The 23,326-nt window shown below is 31.2% G+C and overlaps 1 long non-coding RNA gene across 1 annotated transcript; it reads left to right on the top strand.

The window, feature by feature from the left end:
* Positions 1 to 344: 344 nt before the first annotated feature.
* On the top strand, positions 345 to 3,177 carry LOC105790972 (uncharacterized). Its single transcript, XR_008198884.1, has 4 exons — positions 345 to 660; positions 1,628 to 1,884; positions 1,993 to 2,838; positions 3,026 to 3,177. It is a non-coding gene; the product is annotated as an uncharacterized LOC105790972 (long non-coding RNA).
* The last annotated feature ends 20,149 nt before the right edge of the window (positions 3,178 to 23,326 follow it).

Below are 23,326 nucleotides of genomic sequence, written 5' to 3' on the forward strand. Positions count from 1 at the left end.
TGGCTAAAGAGTTTCTAAAATCTTGAAATGTAATATATGACAAGTTAGAGTGGAAATCCCAAGTTACCCAAATTTTATTTTGCTAAGGTTATCAAATGCTATGTATTAAACGTGCTATAAGTTTATTCAATAAAGGTTAATGAGAGCATATTAACTATGGTAATTATAAGTAGATTAATTATGAGTGTTATTGTAGAAAACATTTGTTTAAATTATGATTTAATAAATTTTTACTTTTCTTGCATGCACCTCCACTCTTGGAGAAAAGTAACGCCTTGTTTGGTTGGGTGTATTGGCATAGCCAATACACCCCTAATCGGTGGCCCCACCCAATTCCCCCTCATTCCTATGTTTGGTTCATGGTATTGCTAATACCATTGTAATCGGTTACTGACTTAATCGGTGGATTTCACCGATTTGTAATCCTTCCATTTTGCTCAGATTAAGCGCCGCATAGGTTTACCATCCCTGTTATACCCTCCCATCTGCTTCCCCTTTGTTTCTCTTCTGTTCCTTGTTGCCTCTGCCGATTTGCTCCCTTCCATTTCTTTTCTTTTCTTTTCTGCCCTCTGTTTATTTTCTTTTCTTTTCTACTGATTTGCTCCCTTTGTTTCTTCTCATTTTCTTTTCTGCCGATTTCCGATTTAGTGCAACAGAAAGGTAGGTTTCTAACTCTCTGTTTGTTTTTTCTGCATGTAAGCAGATTCGAAACATGTTATCTGCTATCTATAAACTTTAGCCTTTATTCTTAACTGCTTTGAGTGGATTAAACATGTTTTGTTTGGTTTAAGATTGATTCGTATCGATTTGTTCTGTAATTATCGATCTTTGATATTCATTCATGGATGATTTAATAAATTGCATGTGCTTGTTAACATTTCATGTTAGAATTGTGGTAATTTTTTCTGTAATCTGCTGTTTAAAAGCTTCAGCCTTTGTTCTTGACTGCTTTGACTTTGATATAATGTATTTTATTTTGGTTTAAGATTTCCTTATATCAATTTATTGGGTAATTTTCAAGCTTTGATAGCAATTTGTTGGTAATTTTCGAGCTCTGATATTCGTTCAAGACTGATTTAGTAAAATCCATGCGTTTGATTTGGTAATGTTTTCCATAGTCTGCTGTTTAAAAGCTTCAGCCTTCATTCTTGACTTGCTTTGACCCAATAAAACTTGTTTGATTTTGGTTTAAGATTGGCTTGTATTGATTCATGGGGTAGTTTTTACATATCGATATTTCATTCACGAGTGATATTGTATTGGATTGAGTTTCTGCTGTTTATAGGACTTGGAGCCATAAAGATCTTGGCTGTTGCTTGTATATTTTGTCTTTGCTTTAAAATGCAACAAATTAAATAGTGTCGTATGGTATTTTAGCACTAACAGTTAATGTCATCTAACCTTTGAGCCAATTTGGATTGTTCACTGACCCTTGTTAATTTTTATAGAGAAAAGCAAAACCTACAATAAAGGGGAAGGGTTCTCTTATTTGTTGGTTAAATTCTTTTCCAACTTTAATTTTCTGTGATGTGGTGGAGTTAAGAGTCATGGTCTATTTGAGCTCAAAAAGTTAACTTTTGGGGACTGAATGTATTATTTTCAGTGATGTTTATTTTCTCTAATGTAGGTTATGTGTGATCTATTTTCGGAACTATAAAGAGTTAATCTCCAATTGAAAGGAAATTGCATAGTACCATTCTGAATTTGATCATGGGAACTACGTTCTGGTTTTATCACAAACATCTTATATCCATCTCATTTAAGGAAAGCTATTTGCTAATAATGTTGATTGAGACTGTATGTTATTTGTTGTAGCTCAAAGAACTAGATGTCTATCATCAGTCGGGTAATTCAAAGATTCCTACAATTGAAGATGCTTTGAAGGTATGTTCGGGATGGTGTTTCATCTAAATACTATATTCTATTATTGGTAGTTTCTTCTATCAAAAGGTAAATGGTCAATATCTGATTCTGCTTCATCTGAATATTCAGTTGATATCAACATCAGTTCGGCAGGTGATTCTAGATGCCAAGGTGGGGCCTCCATCATATGAAAAGGGGCTTGCAAATGATATTTTTTCCACTATGAGTTATTTTGCCTCTCTTCCCTTGTTTTGATTTCTTTTAAATTTTGATTTAGAAATGTGTTAATGCGGCATTAGGCAATACACTTATCTTCTAAAATTTCAGGTTGAGAAGATGCAATGTACTAAGCAAGTCCTTTGTGGTAAGAGACTGAGTTTGCGTGCGTGACTGATGCTCTTTGACTTTAGGGTGTTATTTATGGACTAACATGGAAGTAAAACTAGTTTCATGCATTAATCAGATGGTCTTACTTAGGAGTCTGGCCATGCAAGTGACAGTTCGATGAGGTTTTGATCCAGCAAGAACCATAATTTCTTTGTGAACCATCTCAGGATAGGTTGTTATTAGTTTTGCTCTTCATGATGCCTTCCTTGCATTGGCCTCAACTCTAAGCGTGATTAAATAGAAAATTTTGAAGAGCTTTTCCATGATGCACTTTGCTTGATGAGTCTGCTTGTGTGAATAAAACAGTTGCATCCTGAGTTTCGCTATAAAACAGAGTTTCAGAGCCACGAACCTGAGGTATTTATGCTTGGTTTGTGGTAGACATAAACATAATGATTATTGGGAGTACATGCTAAAAACTTTCTGGACTTGAATATTGAAAACGTGTACACCCTTGGTTTAATACAATTTGACTATCTGAAGAGCTTGGAAATTGAGGAGAAAATTAACAAAATTAGGTGGTGCCAGTCATCTAATGGTGCTCTTTTTCTTTTGTCGACAAATGACAGAACAATAAAGTTATGGAAGGTAGGTAAAGGCATATTTTCTATTTCGGATTTTACAGTTATGAAGTTATACACAAATTATTATTGTGATAACTCTACTATTTTTTCCCAAGGAATATCAATATCCCAAAAGCAGCAACATAGCAAATCTACAAATTTAACCTTGTCATCCTATTGGGTATTTCTAATGTCATTTCAAACTTGTAAAGGTACAAGAGAAGAAAGTCAAAAAAGTATGTAACATGAACGTGGACTCAACCAAAGCCATGGGAAATGGTCCTATTGTTGGTTCAAGTATATCAACAAGCTCCAAACAATACATTGCAAATGGAGGATGCACAAGCAATGACTTCTCATTACCAACTGGGGTTTCCCATCTTTGCATTTGCTGTGGTAGTTGTTGTGAATCCGAATGCTTATTTGTTAAGATACTTTGGAATCGCCATTACTTTTTTGTCATTTTCCATGGTTTAGCGTGTTTGATATGCCAATACTTTTATTATATGGTTTCTTGATCTAACATGTAATGCTATTACAATTGTAGTCTTAACATTTTAGCCGTTGGAAATTACTTTGAATTTTTGTTATAAGAATATTGATTATTAAGAATTTTATTAAATTATATATTTTAATTAAAATATTTTTAATAATAATTATGTTAAATTATATTTTATAGTATCATATATTATGATTTTAGTAAATTTATATAAGAATATTGATTATTAAGAATTTTATTAAATTATATATTTTAATTAAAATATTTTAATAATAATTATGTTAAATTATATTTTATAGTATCATATATTATGATTTTAGTAAATTTATATAAGAATATTGATTATTAAGAATTTTATTAAATTATATATTTTAATTAAAATGTTTTAATAATAATTATGTTAAAATATGATTAAATTATTTATTATTGATATTAATAATCTTATTAAAATTTAAATAACAATAACAATAATAATTTACCAAAACAAATTTCGGTAATTATTAAGAATTTTATTAAATTATATATTTTAATTAAAATATATTTAATAATAATTATGTTTAAATATGATTAAAATATTTATTATTGATAATAATAATCTTATTAAAATTTAAATAACAATAACAATAATCATTTACCAAAACAAATTTATGCTAAGGGTATTCTAGTCATTTTAGTTTTTTCCACTATGCTATTACACCTCTATTCCATTCAACCAAACACAAGATTACTATTACGCCTCTATTCCATTACATTCAACCAAACAGTTGATTTGCTATTACACCTCTAATCCAATACACCTCTAATCCAATACAGCGAACCAAACGCACCCCAAGTATTTTCCTTGATTTCTTATATCATGTTGTTTATTTGTGCGTAGATTTTAAGAAAGTGTATAAAATTAATTGATTCCTTTAAAGTCACATCATTGCTCGTTAAATCTGAAGAGTATGAAAATTACCTATTTTTATAATTCGGTTCTCGTGACATTTACTAGAGGTCTTTTTTGTTGTATGCATATAGGCTACTTTCATCTTAGTATGAGTCTTGTTATTTTGAATGACATTGATGGATGTGTTTGAAGGACCATCTGATCGGCTTAAGGTTTAAAACTATAGATGATTTGGGAACACTATGAATGCATGCATACCACTTTAATTCATCTTGAGCTATGTTTTAAATGGTATTGAACTTATTTTGGATGCATTTACGTGGTTAGAAATGCTCTCAATACTTATTTAAATGATAAAGGAGAAAAAGTATTAGAACTTTTTAAGTCCGTAGCTAAAAGAATTATAGTATCCATACTCAGCCCCTCGGGCAGTGCCACTACATTGTTTCATGTACTTTGAGCTTCTAGAAGCTCATATTTGTTTCAAGACACTTCTAATCATTTATAAAATGATTCTAAATAATTTTAAGATAATTTTAAAACTTTCAAATTAATTTTAACAAATTTTTTATACCTTGATTAAATTATTACAAAGTTCAAAATCATAAATATTTTAGAGATTTTTATTTCACATGTATTGTGGTGACACGTCACATCTGTACTAGATGATGAGAAGAGTGAGAGATGTTATAAATTTTATATTCGTAAATTAACATATACTTACCTTCCACAATAGCTCTATTCATATCCTCTTCTTTCCCTAAAATGAATAAAAGTAAAAGTAGTATCATGCATCCTCCGTCTATGATTCCTTTACACCACGTAAACGTCAATAACCTCCCCGCATACCTCAAAAGCTTTCCAAAGTGTTGTCTTGTGAATGTTCTTGCTAACCCCATCAACAAAACCGTGAAAACCTTAGCAGAAGCAAAATTGAAACCTATGGGATCTTCTTTCTTCTATGAGCTTTGCTGCCTATCAGTGAAATCAACAGTATTCAAAATCGGTTCCAATAAAATCACTTCCAGGAAATTTATTTTTTAGTTTCAAAAGTGAGTCAAATGATATTACCCGTTTCATTTTATCTTTTTATTTATTAATTTTAATATGCTTCAAGATATATGCCATCTTGTGAACTCTACTTACGAAATCTAAAGTCTTTACTTAAAATAATTTTTATATATTCGTTAATTATTGCAATCCACTTGTGTTTTAAGAGATCAGGAACCTTGGTTGTGATAAATTATATAATTACTTTATTGAAGTGGGATTGCCACCAACTTGATTATCTTTTAGTTGCTAATTAAGTGATTGATTACTCAGAATATGGGTTCCCACAAAACCATGATTGCTTATTTCTCAACTTTTTTGCTTCATCCGTGATTAGGTGTAAACTATTCAATTAATTAATTAATTAATTCGAGAGTGGATAAACTTTATGTTTAGTGCAACGAGAAAGAGATTCAACCATTGGGGCATGCAGTAGTTATTTGCTTCAAATATTATAAAATCAATCTGTTTGAGTGCATTGGATAATGTTGGAATCCATAGTCGCAACAAAAATTTTGGAGGAAAGGGGGATATAAAGAACATGTTGCCTTGATGGACGGAACTATAATGAGATTATGGCAACTCATTTTTCATATATATATATATAAGGTTTATAGTACAACTCAAAAAATAAGTGGATGAATTACAAATGAGGAATGAGACACTCCTAGCAACATCAAATATATTAAAGGATCAGAAATATAATTCTCAATTCAACTAAGGCTTATTTACCAACAATTTGGTTCTTTCTTTTCTCAAATTTAACACAATTCAAATATTGCAAATATTAAAATCTGAATTCAAATATACTAAAATATGAATTAATTAAACTAAACATAATTACCTAAAATCAACACAAAATAAAATTATATAATCAATTTAAAACATATGATAATTAATTAAGAAGATAAAATTATTAATTAAAGACATATAAAGTTGGAAAGCCACTTGAGATTAAGAACCCTTGAAGTGGGATACCAATAAGATGACAAAGGTGCTTTTAAAAGGAATACAATAATGGCTTGATCACAAATACAAAGGGGTCCAATTATTGTTTTTGTCTACAAAACAAGCACATTAGTAAACAAAAAGAAAGCAAACGTAATGGATAGCTAACGCTTGAATTCCAGGTTCAAGATTTTTTAATTAAAATAATATAAAAATTACTAAAATATGGAAATGGGAAAGTTATTAATAGACTTTAATTTATAGGTATTACGTCTTTTAATTTATAGGTATTACCAAGCCCATTAGAATTAGAGAAATGGTTAAGGAATGGTTAAAAGAACCTTAAGGTGTAAAGGTCCTAATAAAAATTTTAAAACGTATTTTGTAAAACCAAATTCTGAAATAAAATTTTAAATTAAGAGAAAAGATAATTAAAAAATAAATAAACTAACTTCGCCGCCTTTGGTGTTGGAAAAACGAGGTATGTTGTGCGGTAGAATTCTAAAATTCTTTATACATGGTTAAGAACAATAGAATGTTGGCATTCTGATACACAATTGTATTCTAATCTATTTTGATAAGTTAAAGAAGCTAAATTGCAATTAAACTAAAACTTTTCACCGGGAATTACACTTTTTTTTTATAGAAACGATCATATCTCGAATTACAAACTTCGAAATCATGTGATTCAAAAGTCATTTTGAAGATGACTTGAAGACTTACAATTTGTGCATAAGAATAACCCAAAAGGTAGTTAGAAGTTCTTGAAAAGTCAAGTCTAAGTTACCCTTGTGAAATCCAGTGATTAATCTCGAACTTCCCATCGAAAATTGCACCACTTTATGAAAATGACAATATCTTAGGTTACAAACCACAAAATAAGGTGATTCTAAAACCGTTTTGAAGAGAAATCGAAGATATACAATTTAGGCACAAGAATCACCCAAAAACTAGTCGGAGAATATCGAAAAGTCTAGTCAAAGTTTGCCTAACTGAATCCTACGATATTGATTTTGGATTCTCAAATAAATTCAATAGTTGTTTTCAATTGATCGGATCTTCTCCATTATTCTCTAACTCGTGGATCACACGATATGTGGACATTGTTCCAAACATAAACACAAGTATTGAATTAGAACTCTATGACACCCCTACACTCGATCCAATAGTTGAATCTAAAGGTAAGACATCACGTTCATTGTTAGAGTAATTTAAATTGTTTCATTCCATAAAACTGAGTAATTTATCTAGCAATTTTGTAAAACTCGTGCATTCTCAATTTCCAAACATAAATATGCACAATGGTTATTCAATAATCTCATGTAAAGCGATATGAGTTCATACGGGTCCAAATATTGAGTTAGAATCCGAATCCAAACTCAAATAATATATTTTGAAACTGATGTCTCAAAACAATGTAACCATGTCTCGAGACATACTTTCCCTATTAGAAAAAATAGTTTAAAAAATAGTATTTTTAAGCACAACAAAAGTTTAAAATGTTTCTTTGAAACCAAACCGTTGTAATATTTATAGTAGCAAACATTAATCGAAATTATACTTGCGTTTTGTACGAGGCGGTTTAATCGATCTCAACTTTCTACTGAATGACCTTTTCCACTATTCTCAAATCACAAACTGTGTTGAGTGTGGCTCAAAGTTTATCGAACCAATCACACAGAATGAAAACTTTGTTAACTTTTAGTAGGAAAGCTAATTTTCTCTTGAAAAATATGCATTTTTCCCCAAAAAATAGAATTTATTCTGTAAAATAAATTTTCATTATTTTTTGATAGAATAATGATGAAAATAATGCAATCTCAAAAGCTTAACTCATAGTTCCTATTTATAATGAATAAGTAGAGAGTTTTGTTCGAATAAGACATGATTAAAGAATAATATTTTATTAGAAACTACAACTTCTACTTTAAAGAGAAATATAGAGGTGATGACATACCTTAGGGATACACTAGGGTTGCCATCCCTTGCATGTATTATGGCCCTATTGGGCCTTTCATGTATTGGGTCAAATTATATGTGTTACCTGGACTTTTATTCAACACTTATAATTTTTCCAACCCAATAAATATTTTTTATTTCTAAAAATACTATTTATTTAATAAATTAATTAAATTAACTCAATTATTTTCTCAACCCAATTCTAATTTCGTTAAATTCATGACAACTTTATTGTATTAGAATCTAAGAGAAAATATATTTAATTGCCTTATTCAACAAATCCACAATGACTAATTAATTTAATTATCACTTCAAACTTCAATTATTTAATTAAAATTAATTGTTTTAAATTAATTTCTAAGTCATCTTTTGTACTTAGTGAGAAAACACATTCAATGGGGACAGTGATATATGCGACCCATTTCTCTTAGTTCACCGTTTTCATCCATTTCTTATTGTTGGCTCTTTATGCAATTCGTTTCAAGTTATCTCAATCTAGCGGAGAGACCGATTAGACATATATAATTAGGCCTCAAATATTTTGTAATTAAGTTTTGACTCTTCTCTTATTAATTACAACATTATTTAATCATGAAGTCATATAACTAAACTATCATGATTGAGTTATCCCTTATTATATACCATTACGAAAGACACTTATCAAGTTCTCGTCCAATGACCTAGTCATAAATGTGTTACCCTCATAGGATATCCTTAATCTCTTTGGGATAAATTCGTTCTCCTAATATGATCCTATTTTATTTAATGATAATCATTACATATTCTTTCATGAAAAGTCAATTACTATCAAATAGTAATTAAATCATTTATCACTAAAACAAATGACCCGTGGTCACGTTACTTTTCATTTATCATGTAATGCCGATGAGAGGACATCATTTACCTTTTATTAGACTATAAATTCTTTTCTTATGAAATGATGTTACATCATCAAGAAGTCGTATACCTAAGTATCAGCTTTCGATTTCTTATCTACTTGAACTTAGGCTTTCATTTACATCAAGACATACTAGTCACACATACATAGTCAATCATCCACTTAGGATTAACGTATGTCACATTATGACCGTGACAAGTGAATAGATCTATAAACAGATCTAGGATCTATTCTACTTGGGTCATGTTCTTTGTATTGTCAATCTAGCCAGTCACATCTATAGTTTTATCTTTTCAAAGGCACCCGCTTTAATATACAAGACAATATCTCTCCCCAATTAAACTTAATAGACTTTATATTAGTCGTTCAATTGATTTTCTCAATTTCGATTAGACTAAAGACGTGTTTAGATTATCTAATAATATAAATTGTCTTTTTGTATTACGATATGACCATGTAATATCAATTAGAATTAATTAAATGTTAGATAATCGATGAGCCAATATTTTCTTTCATTTTGCTTTGCCTGTAAAAACTATTGAGGATAGAATAAAAAATATTAATGGTACTAATGGATATTTTATTAAACTAATTTGTTCAAAAAATTACAAGTACATATAAACGAAATCACTACACTAAGTGCACTAGATCCCAATAATCTTTCACTTGCCCTAGTGATGCGATCCGGCCCGGGTTAATCGAGTCGTTTCGCGAAGTTGCCCAATCGTCGACGAGGAGTAGTTGGAGTTGTCAAAATTGGGTGATTTAGGTTAAGGGTTGCGGAAGCTTTGAGAGGGGTTTAGATGAGTGGTTTGGTGTTGATAGGTTCGGTTTAGAATAGAAACAAGGTAGGTTAGAAAAAAGTAATTGATGGAGATGGAAAATAGAACTTAAACGTCAAGAATGTTCAATACTAAAAAGTATTGCCCGAGTCTTATATTGCTTAAGGTGAAATTTGATGAAAGATAGAAGTGGACCTTGACCCGTTACCTATATGGAGGTAAGAACCAAAGGTATAATAATATGGTTGAACGCCACACCGGTTCGGTGATAAGTTTAATGGAGTTCGAATTGACGCCACTAGCAAGCTAGATAAGTCGCTTCGAGACTCGAACGAAAGAAGAGAGGAGGAAACCTCACAAGAACAAAAGTTCTATTAAGTTTTAATAATCAAATTCTGTAACCTTTTACAATAAACAAGTAAGCTATTTATAAGCCTAAAATGCCTATTGATATTCGGCATTTATGTTGTTCACATTAACTTAAATCCTGTTCACATAGGTATTTAACATGTTCACACAAAAAGCATTAAAATTCGGTTCATGCTTGAAAATGGTACATGAATTGGCGAACCATCATGATGCTTCACTTGATGCATTCATGCATCCTTAGCCTTGAAGAATCTCCATAATTCCATGAATGTGCAGCCCTTTAATGATCCTACATCTCCTTGGCTGAATGAGGCATTAATGTGCCTAAAATACTTGAATGGTCATCTTGAAAATGCATGAATCATGCATGAAACGTCCCATGTGTTTTCCCCATAAATATGATCCATGAATCTTCAAACACATGAACTTTCAACAACTCCTCTTGCATGAACGTCCCAAATGCATGTGCTCCTTTAAATGCCATCCATTGAACCTCAATTGTGCATGCACACTCCCATACATTGCACCAATCCATTCATGAACACAGTAGCAAATAACATCGATAAGTTAAATGCTCTTCGACACATTAAATTAGCAAGATATGAACTCAATAATTTGCACATTAAATTCGTCCATACATATTAACAATTTCAGACATATTTAAAACATCATAATTAATTAAATATTTAATTTAGATATAATTAAAACACTTAATTAATTATTTTCCAGATTTTAACAAATTAATTAACTTAAAATAAACAACTAATTCACCGAAGACAAATTAAATGGTTTATTTCAAAGAAAATAAATGCAAGCTAAAGAAAGCTAAAAATAAGCTCATTGGGTTGAGGTTGAGCTGAATTCAACTCGAATGAGCTGACTTGAGCTCGAGTGAGCTTGAAACGAGCTAAATGGAGCTCAATGAGAAGGAATTGAACTAATCCAGCTCGCATGGGTTTGCAAGCAATGCTTAGGGAGCTGGTCCAAAAGTGTGCCCGAGGCGTGGTCGTATCACCTAGTGAAGTAAATGTGTCATATTTTGCATTTTCATACCCTTTACATGTTTCTCAAAGCTCTTAGCCATTAAAGTCTTGGTAAATAGATCTGCAAGGTTCTCTTATTATACGAATTTGACTAAATCTATTATTCTGTTTGTTACTACCTTCCTTATGATATGACATTTTCTATCAATGTCTTTTGTCGTTTTTTGGTTTTTGGAAATCTATTAATGTTCGTAACATTTCTTTTGATTTCGGGTTATAGATGGCATGTGCCTAAGTCTAAGGAGCATTGTAAGTCTTATTTGATGGTTTTTGGTTAGTTTTTATGACATGGTCATATTTGAACCTATAATAATTCTTTTGGTAAACTTTGATACTTGATTCATATCTAGGTATATATGTTAAGATGTTACTAATTGGTTAATCAACTATGTTAGGGAGTAATGTATGTCTTGATCTCAGGTAAATTTGAAGTTGTTTTTCATATGCTATTAAAGGTCAAATGTATGCAAATTGATTTTGTCACATCCCGAAAATTGGATTAGTAGAATCGGGTCAGTAAATCAGGGGTTGAGTCAGGTATTGAAAATTAGGGTTGTAAATGGATAAATAAAGAATTAAAGTTATATATTCGGGTTTTTATTTTATTAACTAGCTCAAAATAAAATTCAATTTTGAGGTCAAATTTGAAAAAAAAAAGGATTTTAATTGATTTAATAACTATTTAGAAATGGAAAGAATTAGAAGAGACCTAAAGGGCAAATAGCCCAATTTTTTAATATTGGTCTCCTACATAAAGCCATTCATGTCTATCTCTTATTCTCAAAAATCCCAAATCATTCAAAAGTTTTTCAAAACCTAAAATTAGATAGTTCTTTCAAAATTAATTCATTCCTTCAGATTTATTAACGTCCCAAACACCAAAATAACCCCTAATTTTAAACGAAAATCATGTTTTCTTCCCTGAATTCGTCATTGTTCTTCTTGAGTTCAAATCTTGAATTAGAGTTGTAGATCGTCATTTTCATCAAATTAAGGTAATATTATAAATTTTTAGGGTTAAACTAAGAGTGTTGTTAATTTAGTTTGAGTTTTAAACGATTGTATGAAGATTTATTTAGATTTGATGTTACTAAAGCAAGCTTGGATTAAAAAAGGGCAAATCTCATAATCTTGAGTAAACCTATGTTTTCAAAGTTATTTTTGATTCATTTGAACCTAATTAGAAGGTACTTCACTTCAATTTTATAGTTCATAATCGAATTTTTAAGAATCAAAATATTCCCTTTTTACATGTTCTTGAAAGCTGAAATTTTTCGAAAAATTTAGAACCATGGATTTAGGTGAAATTAATGGTTTAGATATGAAATTAAATTATATTTAGGATGGTTGAAATTGAAATTTAGGATTAAAAATGAGATTAGAAGGTCGAAACTTCAATTTCGGCAAAACTAGCCAGTTTTCGGTAGTGAGAAAGGAGAGGCTTGAATTGTGTTTTCCATACTATTTGGTTGTGTTCAAGGCTATTTTCTTATGATTTTGGAATTTTTTTTATGTGTGTAAAGTTTCGGATCCACTACAAGCAAGTCTAAAGGAAGGGAAAAGTTTGTTTGAGCTTTCGGCTAGTAAATGAAAGCGTGATTAGTGAGTGTTCCGGAGTCGCTGCTGGTATGCATGATTCGTAGTGTTAATTGAGAGGTTAGGAATAGCCTAAACCCGTATCCTAAGTTCCAAGTGTAAGTCTTTCTTATAATTTTCGCCTTGTTTTGAAATTACATTTAATGAATGTCGAGTTGTTGAATGCGATGCTAATAAGACAAGTAGTGTTAGTGAATACTTGTATGTGGTATGAGATAATATGATTTTAATGCACACATATGTGGTTGGATATGTGATGATTCAATGAGCATAGTTGTGGCACTTAAAGTGCAATTAAATGTGAATCCAATAAGCATGCATTATGTACAAGTTGTGACGTAAATTGATGATTATGAATAGAGATTATGTGCATTAAAACATTAATTAAATGTGTGTATTTGCGAATATTTTGGCCTTGTGATCACTTTAAACCATTAAATATAGTTAGCATACCATAGGATTGTGAGTACTCACCTTTGCGTTTTGTGATTTTGGCGTTGAAGCCCCGAGATAGGTAGGAGAGATAAGAGAATGTCGAGCTATATCACACCCTAAAATTGGGCCTAGAATTTTTGAGGATATTTTATAAATTTTAGCCATAGAGTGTTCAGAATTTTGCGACAAGGTATCTTGGTAATGTTTCCATCTATGGTTTTTTAGAAATTAAATCAGTTTCTGAAAATGAGTTTTAAATACCTTTAATTTAGAAAATAGGACTGATTTGTAAAAGAGTCAAAATTGAGAGTTTTTATAAAGCAATTTAACCAGATTTTAAAATTTAAGCAAAAAAACCTCCTTTCTCCAAATTGTTTTACGTAAAAACAACCCCAAAATTTGTGTTTGTCGCCCCTTACTCTATCTTGCTACTTTAATTAATTTTGAACTCCAAATTCTAATTCTTATCAATTTCTACCGTCAACCTAGCTACAAATCTCCATAGAAGTTAAGAAAAACACCCAAAACATCATAGTTTCTTCCATTGTCAAGCTTTCGGGTTTTTTGAGTTTTCAATTAAACACATATTTTCTTCATCTAAGGTAATGATTTAATTCCTTGCGAGTTTTTAATGTTATTTAGTCTTTAAAACTAAGTTTTTAGCCGTTCAATCCAATGTTTTAAATAAAAATCAAAAATTGGGTCGTTAATGGTGAAATTTGGGATTTTGCATAAAAACGCGGTTCCAAAGTGTTTTTCAACTTGTTTTAACATGATTAGAATGTTTCTAAACTTACTTTAAAGTTTCGTTAAGGATTTCTATCATTTTAATGAATTTTTGGAAAATAGCTATAAAATATGTCGAAAAAGTCGATACCATGAATTGAATGCTGTATTGTAGTTTAAAGGTTGAGAATCAATCGTAGGTGAATGATTAAAAGAATGGAATCGATTTTAGGGAAAAAAAATTAAGTATAGACCGAGATATTTGGAAATCAAATTTGTTAGTTGAAATTTCAGTTTCATGAGGAATATAGCTTAGGCTTATGTTTTGATTGTTGAAGTGAGTCATTAGGCTGATTTTTGTTTGTGTATATTGTGTAGTTATCATGTGTGAAGTATTGGGACCGTTGGAACCTTCTTCGAGGAAGGCGAAAAGCAACGAAAATCTAGTTTAAGTTTTCGACTTTTCGACGTGAGCATGATCGGTGAGTGTTTGGAATCGCTACTTGTAGACACAATTCATAGTTTTAATTAGGAGCTTAGGAATAGCCTAAAACCCTATCCTAAGTTTCGAGTGTAAGTTTTCTATTTTCCCTTATTTTATTCTGGTAAATTATGTGATTATGTGAATAATTGTTGATTGATTATTATGATATGATATTGTGATTTGAGGCATATGTGATGACTATTGTAAATTATATTATGTTGTGGGTATATTAAATATGCCAAATGATAGAAACAATATTGTGTTAGCGATATAAATGTGTAGTGAAAATGTACAAAAGTTGGTAAGTATGTTTGTGTTGAATTGTGGAATATGATATGTGGTAAATTGATTTTAGTGCACTTCTATACGTAGTTGGATATGTGATGGTTCAATGAGCATTATTGCGACACTTAAAGTGAAATTAAATGTGAATTCGGTAAGCATGCATTGTGCATAAGTTTGTGATGTGAATCGATGAATATGAACAGAGATGATGTGCATTAAATTAGTAATTAAAAATGTGTAATTATATTGTGGATATTCTGGCCTTGTGACCTTATGAGACCATTTGATATAGTTGGCATGCCATAGGATTTCAGCGTTAAGTTCCTAAGACTTGTTGGAGAGATAAGGGAATGTGAACTAAGCTCCATTCAACAGGACAGGTTTGGTGTGTTAGAGAGTGTTAGCTATATGCTATGGTTTTGGGATAAACTATAAGTCTTTGTGGTGTGTTGGAGATTCGTGTATCCGATGAGTGATGATAGAGCTCACTTTTATGTTTCATAGCCTCAAGTGCCAACTTATCGTTTAAATATGATTTTATATGTTACAATAAGACGATAAGAGATGGATGCTTATAATTGTGAATAATATGTGAAATGGGTTGATTTAAGTTTCATGAAAACATTAAAATGTTCTCATAGTAAATTGCATATGTAAATGTGGGTTGGGTTATTTTTATATAACTTATGAATGCCTGTGAATATATAAGTTAAACTTGTGGGCTATTAAAGCATGCATATGTGTTTTAGTCTTGATGAATTATTGTAAAATGAAGCATGAACATGTAATTCTCATAGCAAAATTATTGTAAAATTTTGCCAAGAAAGTCCCTTTCATGTAAGTGTTATCTTGTCCCGTTTTTGTTGATTTTTATGTTTTCGGGATTGTTGTAGCTTAACCTAGCTAACTAGAAGACTAATTTGCAAAACCATTGAATAGTTTGAGATTTACCATTGATGAATATGATAAGGTTTTGAAGTTTAATGGAAGAAAACGAATCCTTGTTGTTAATTAAACAACTTTTGTTAAGTGATTTTTAATGAAATTGTCAATTAGGGGTTAAATTGAGAAATGTGTAAATTGTGTGGTAAATGTGTGAAATTGTGAAATATTTGGACTGTTATATGCATGTATAGAAACCAACTAGGCTTGGGTATGGATGAAATTGCATGAATTTCATTTTACAAGCCTAGGGACTAAATTGTAAAAAGGTTAAAAGTATAAGGGCAAAATAGTAATTTTTCCAAAACATGAATTTTGGATTGAATTAAATAGAGTGAGGTTTAAATTGGTTAAATTTGATTATATAGATCAAGAAAAATAACATCCGAAATTAAATAGGGGAAAAGACAAAGTAGTGGACTAACCGATCGTTTTATCTTCATACGAGTTTGAGGTAAGTTCGTGTAATTAAATTACGTATTTATATGCTTTAATTGAAATATATGTATGTGAATGGTTTAATTATTATGTATAATTATCTAGCGCATAACCAATGACATACGAAGAATACCGAGCCCCGTTTGAACCTTAGGAATTTGTAGGATACAAATGACATGTCATTAGGGTTACCGATTTGGTTGTGGTCCTGCATATGTTGCGGACACACCACAGCTCATATGAGCTTACTAATTTCAGCTCGTGAGAGCTTACTGATTCATAGCTTGTATGAGCTTACCGATATTCAACTTGAAGGAGCTTACCGTTTATCGCTCGTATGAGCCTACATGTACAAGAATTGATAGATTTATAGTTTAGTACACAAGTTTAATACGAACTAGTACATGTATTTACATGGAAATGGTTTATATATGATATACAAATACACAAAATAGATGGTACACGTACATGGAATTTAATAATTGTTGAATTCATACATGATTCTTAGTTTTATATGAATACATGGCTAACTTGGTTAAGGTTATGTGATAGGCTTTGGCTAAATTGAATTATGTTATGCTTTGAGTTACTTACCTAAATTTGTGGTTAAATGGTAAGTTTAATTCTATATTATACGAACTTACTAAGCTTAATTGCTTACTCTATTTATTTTCCTGTGTTTTATAGTGATTTGGAAGCTCGTTCGGATTGGAAGTTGTCGGAGACTGCATCACACTATCAAACTTTATTTTGGTACTTTTTACTTTATATTTTGGGTTAAATGACATATATAGGTCATTTTGGCTAATGGTAGCCTATATGTCTTGTTGTGTTATGGCCATATGTGTTGGCTTGTTTTGTGAACATATTTTGGTTATGCAAATATGTAAATAGCCTTTGTATATGGTGTATAGTTGCTATGTGAATGCCTTGTTTGTGAATTGGTATTTTGGGTACAAAATGGTTGAAATGGATAAGTGACATATATGTTATGTTTCAGGCACAAAGATGCATGTAGGTATTTGACCATTTAGGTATGTTTGAAATACATAGATTGCATGAATATATATGGTCAATTAAAGTGCTTATGAATATCATGATGGTGTGTGATATTTTAACATGTTACAAACTTCATATTGGTTGGTTTTGAATGCCTATTTATGCCATGGTTGTATGCACATTGTTGAGCTTAGGTTGGTACCACTTTGGGTGAGAAATATGGCTTGGAAAATGGCCCATTTTGTCCATACGAACATGTTACAAACTTCATATTGGTTGGTTTTGAATGCCTATTTGTGCCATGGTTGTATGCATATTGTTGAACTTAGGTTGGTATCACTTTGGGTGAGAAATATGGCTTGGAAAATAGCCTATTTTGTCCACACGGGCGTGTGTCTCAACCGTGTATGACACATGGCCAGGTGGCACGACCATGTGTCCCCTGATACTTCTATAGAAATCAAGTCAACAGCTTCACACGGCCTAGCACACGAGCGTGTGGATTGGCCATGTGGTACAAGTCAGTATACCCTCCAGTTTTCACACAGCTTAGCACATGGCCTGACATACGGGTATGTGAGACCATTTCGAAGGGTACACGGCCTAGCACACGGGTGTGTGTCCTGGCCGTGTGACCCAAGTTAATGAGTTACATGGGCTAGGACACGGTCGTGTGGTCCATTTCAAATGCCTACACGACCTGAGACACGGGCGTGTGTCCCCTGCAATTTGAAAATTTTCAATGTTTTTCTAAAAATTTCTTGAGTACTCGGTTAATGCCCGAACCATTTTTAATGTCTATTTGGGGCCTCGAGGGCTCATATTAGGGACAATATGATTGATTATGAATGGTTTTTTATTTGAATGAGAAATGTATATGAAATGTTTGATTAACTGAGTTATAAGTCTGGTAATGCTCGTAACCCTATTCCGGTGTCGGATACGGGTTAGGGGTGTTACAACATTTATATGGGTTTTGCTAAGTAAATTTTGGACTATTCATTTCTATTTATGTTGAATGTATGTGGACTTGAATGTGATGTTTAAACTGCTATTTGGGAACATTTTGATGCTTTGGTATGAACTTTGTGCTATTGTATGCTAAAATTTGATAGTCTAAAGCAGAGGTATCGATATTCGGGTTTCAAAAATGATACCTCTACCATTTCAAAAGTATAGGGAGTCAAAATATTGAATTGGTATAGATACTTTGGCTCGAGTATGGATACTCTGGGGGTAAACTACCGATAATTTTCAAAAGGTAACTATAGTTCTTGATGATTCGAAATTTGGTAAAAAAATAGAATGCCAATATAGTATCGATTTTCCATGTGGTATCAATACCACTTAAAGGAAATATCGATACCTTGGTGGAAGTATCAATACCTGCGTAATAGGTTTGGAAAATTTTGGTAAGTTGTCTTAAAGTATGTTTAATGACTACTTTATGCTACTTTATAAATTCTTGGTGTGATTTATCAATAGAAAATGAATGTATGACCTTTAGTTTGTGTGATTGCTACATTATTAATAACCAATGTAAAAGATGCATGTGTAATAATGTCGTTTTGAGATAAACATAAAACGAGACAGTGATGTAGCATCCTAGTATTCGGGCTCAGCGACCAAGGTAGGTATAGGGTTTTACAAGCTAAGCTTCATTCATCGAGACATATTGGTGTATTTGAGACTGTTCAGCTTTATGCTACACTTATGGGACATGTTAGACTCTTTGAGTTATTGGTGTGATGGAGTTCCATTTATCCAATTTGTGGTGATAGAGTTCACTTTTGTGTTTCATAATCTCAAGTTGCCAAATTACCATTAAATGATTTATTTATGAAATATGTTGCGTGTAAATGCATGTGAGAGTATATGCTAGTCATTTTTAATAATGAAGCATGATTATATTATTTTGCATTGATGAATTTATTGTTTTGAATGTGTCTTAGTATGCTTTTGCTTAACTTATGTTGTTGTGTATGTTTTGCTGTAATTCTATACATTAACTGAGCTTATTTAAACTCACACACTCCACATTAAAATTTTGCAGATAAGTAGTACTGTCGGTGTGGGTGGAGAGGCAAAGGAAGTGATCTAAGTAAGGCACAATTCTCGAGTAGGTGGATTTGCGATTCTTTTAAACTTACTGAATAAAGGCAATGTAGGTTATAGTTTATTATTACTATTATTATTAATATCATTATTTTGGGATTAGACTTATGAACTGTTGATTTTGTATTTGGACTTTGGATGTGGACAAATTTTGATGCTTGGGATTGATATTAGTAATGCATTCTATAGTTGCTTGATGAATATGTGTTAATGTAGCATGAAAAATGGTTGAAAGATGATAGAAGGCTTGGTTGAAGTAGACATTAGTTTTATGTTGAGTAGTAATATGTTTTAAGCATGAAAAATGTTTTAACTTGTGAATTTTTAGTATTCTTGGTAAGAGTATCGATATTCATGCTGGATTTCAAAAATTTTCAAAATGGTCCTTTCTTCTCGAAGAATTCTATTTCTAATATTTATTTAAATGTTTAATTAGTTATGATTTCATCTCTAAAAGTTGATAGTGGTAGTCTTTGCTCTTATTCGAAACTATGTATGCATATGTATAAATTTTGATAGTTGTTGTAGCAATCTATAACTCGAGTCCAATGACCGAACTAGATTAAGGATGTTACAGATTTGGTACTATGTAGTTTTAGTTAGGCTTATTTTAGGAAACCATTTTGCATGACTTTAAGGACCCTTTGGTTTGCTTTTAGGGTTACACAACAAGTGGTGTCGCAACCTCAAAACCGCAACGTCGCAACTTTGTCCCCTAATTTCACAACCTCACTTATTCCACATCGAGACTTTGCCAAACAACCAATTATGTCGCAACCTTACTCACTATTTCAGCATAAGTTCTGAAACTTATCTAAGGGTTCACGGTCCGTTTCGTGGGCACAACTTAAGCCAAGGCATGGCACAAAAAAATGTGTTTTAAAACCCTCACATTTTATCTATTTTCTATGACTGTATAAAAATGTATTAAAATTTGTTTTCTTAACTTAACTTAATGAAATGAAAGATTGTTGTTTGAGTTACTCTAGAAATGGATGTGACATCATATATACGAACTTGTTGTCCGGGTCAGGTGTGGGGTGCCACACCATTTGCCACACCATGTTCAAAATATTAGTAAAATTAATATTTAATTTCGTAATTTTTTTTAAAAAAAAGTTTCAATATAACAAAATTTAATTGTAACAAAATCTAAACAAAACAAAATTAAACATTTGAGTAAAAAATTCTACCATGTTTATGGTATGGTAAGCTATGTGTTCTTATTGAAACCATATAATAGTTTTTTTAGAATAAAATTAGAAAATTAGTGCTTTTTCTTTTTCTTTGGGTGGGAGAGTTTTAGGTTCTTTTAAGAAGATTTTCGATTAAAATAAATAAAAATAAAGTGAGTTATTTATGAGAAAAATCTTGACACTTAAGGGTGTTATAGTTCCTCGTATTAAATTAGTTGATTGGACTTACTTGTAATAGATATTCATCAATGTTGATGACTAAACCTTGACACTTATAAATATTAAGGTCTCTAGAGTATACTTTATTGATACTTCTATTCATAGTTAGGGTATGAATTCTTTGAAGATTTAATATTGCAATGACTAAAATCCTAGATGTGGAAAAAGTCTATTCTAAAAGAAATAATTTCGGCATACATATTTTAATACTTATATTTTTACACTATTTTAAATTTAGAAAAAAAAACAGTTTCGCATAAGATGTGTGTAAGGCCCAATTTTTGCCCGGCCCATAATAAATAAACCAAATTAAAAATTAAAGTCCAAAAAATAATAATACAGTCCAATTTTTTTACATTAGCAGGCCTAAACCTAAGTAGGCCCAATTCCCCCAAGCCCAATCACGAAGTGGCCCAACTGGCCTGAACCAAATGCTAGAAACCCTAGCATCAGTCCCCAACTAGCGCCGCAACCACCAGGCCTTCTCCTTGCGCGTGTTGCGCCTGCGCGCGTGTAGTTGCTCCTGCCCTAGCCTCTGTCGTCTCCGCACAAGCATGCCTCTCCCACGTATGTTCCACGCCTGCGCCTCCATACACCTGCAATGAATGCACACAAACAAGCAACAGAGCACAAGCAAACAGAAAATACGGGCAGAAATCGAGAGCAAATCAAAGAAAGAGAGAAAATAAGAAAAAAAAGAAGATTTTTTTATTTTCTTTTGATTTTCTGTAATTCGGGTTATAAAGAACCCAATACCAACGTTGTAAGGGGAGGAGGCTCTTTCTTTTCTTTTATTCCCCTCATGCATAATGTAAAAAAAAAAAGGCAAATTCGAATACAACAAAACTTGAAAAGGTGATTTTCGGTTTTGCTTTCCTGTACACAAATCATCTTGTTCTTTTCTTTCTATTTTATTTACGCTTTTTTTTATTGTTTATTAAAGGAAACAAATAATAAAAAGAAAAGGAAAGCGTACCTAGGGGGTCGAACCTTTGCTTCCTCTGTAATAATGGGAGTCGTGGCGAGGGGAAAGGGCCCTGGGACGCCATTTTGCCAGAGCGGCGCAGAGGAGAGTGTTTTAGTTTAGGTTTTTTGTTTTTTTTTTTGTTTTATTAAAATGAAATGGCTGTTGATTTAGGTTTTTTCTATTTTATGATGAGGAAAACGACGCCGTTTGAGGTCTTTCTCAGTGGCCTCAAAACAGCGCCGTATTGGCCATACATCCCGCGCGGTGACCCGACCCGGGGAGGATCCGCGCGTTCAGCCTAATAGGCTATTTCCACAATGAGTCTCTCTGGTTTTGTGGAGTTTCGATTTAATTTTCTTCAATTCTTTGAATTTGTATCGCATATTTAACTTTGTTTTCATTTGGATCCAATTCCAAACGGTGTCGTTTCACGTGATTGGCATTGAATATTCAATTGTATGTTTAATTACTGATTGGGTCCTACAACATTGAATTTGGCTTCGATTTAGTTTAAATTTGGTTTCCTTTTTTCTGTTTTCCGATTTAATAGCAAATTTTAAATATGATTAGTTTTACATTAATAATATTATCAATCTTTTTAGTATCACTTTCATATTTAACTTTAGCTAGCTTTTAAAATTCATCATTATTATAATTTTAAAACATAAAATTTATTATTTAGTTTGTATTTTATATTTTAAATTCATTCTATACCAATATTTTGAAATCTATTTGATATTGGTTAATTTTGTTTTCTTTGTATTATTATTTTAATTTTTATTTAAGTTTTGAATCTTTGGATTTAAAATTTGTAGATTATTATTTTCAATTCCAAAAAAAAAAAACGTTTCCTTCATATTTTGTTTTGTCTTCAAAGTTTTTAATAAATCTATTATTATATTTGTATGTTTTTAAACATTATTTTTACTATTGGCTTAATATTGTTTACAAACCCTTTTTATACTTTTATTTTCCAAGTTGATACATTTATTTATTTCATCACACTTAATATATTTTTAGAGTTTGATATATTACTTTATATTTCTCAATAATGTATTTTAGAATATAGTCCCAAATTTTATTTTCACCATGATATCCCGTGATTATTATATTTATACGTATAATTTTATGGAATTATTTTAATACATGTATATGTGTGTATAAAATGCATCATAACTTGTAATTTACAAAAATTTTTTATTTTAAAATTTTTTATTCATTTCGATTATTTTAAGTGGTTACTTGTGATTAAATTATCTTTATATTAATTATTCTCATTTTGTTATTTGTTAAGATTGATTATTAGTTTATTTGATTATCAATGTTGATGTACTATATGTTTGGTTGCTCCGAATTGTAAATTTAGCTTGCTATTCACCATTTGATTTGTATATTGATACTTTATTATATGGTTTGTAAAAATTGCATTTCATTAAAGCATAATAATTGTTTTATTTCAAAATTCCTACAAAGCTTGGTTTTAAAAATTCTCGAGAGGATTGTGCCCTAACTTACTAGGCATCAATTCTCCTTTTTGATTTTAAATAGCCGAATACCCCTTTTTTTTCAATTTGAACATAGAAATTTCAAAATAAAAGCTCATTCTCGGGAATTTGACACGTTGTGTCCTAACGCATTGAATATGACGTATTATTTTCTCGAGATGAAGATTTT

This window comes from Gossypium raimondii, chromosome 8, assembly GCF_025698545.1.
Source record: "Gossypium raimondii isolate GPD5lz chromosome 8, ASM2569854v1, whole genome shotgun sequence".
Classification (NCBI taxonomy): Eukaryota; Viridiplantae; Streptophyta; class Magnoliopsida; order Malvales; family Malvaceae; genus Gossypium; species Gossypium raimondii.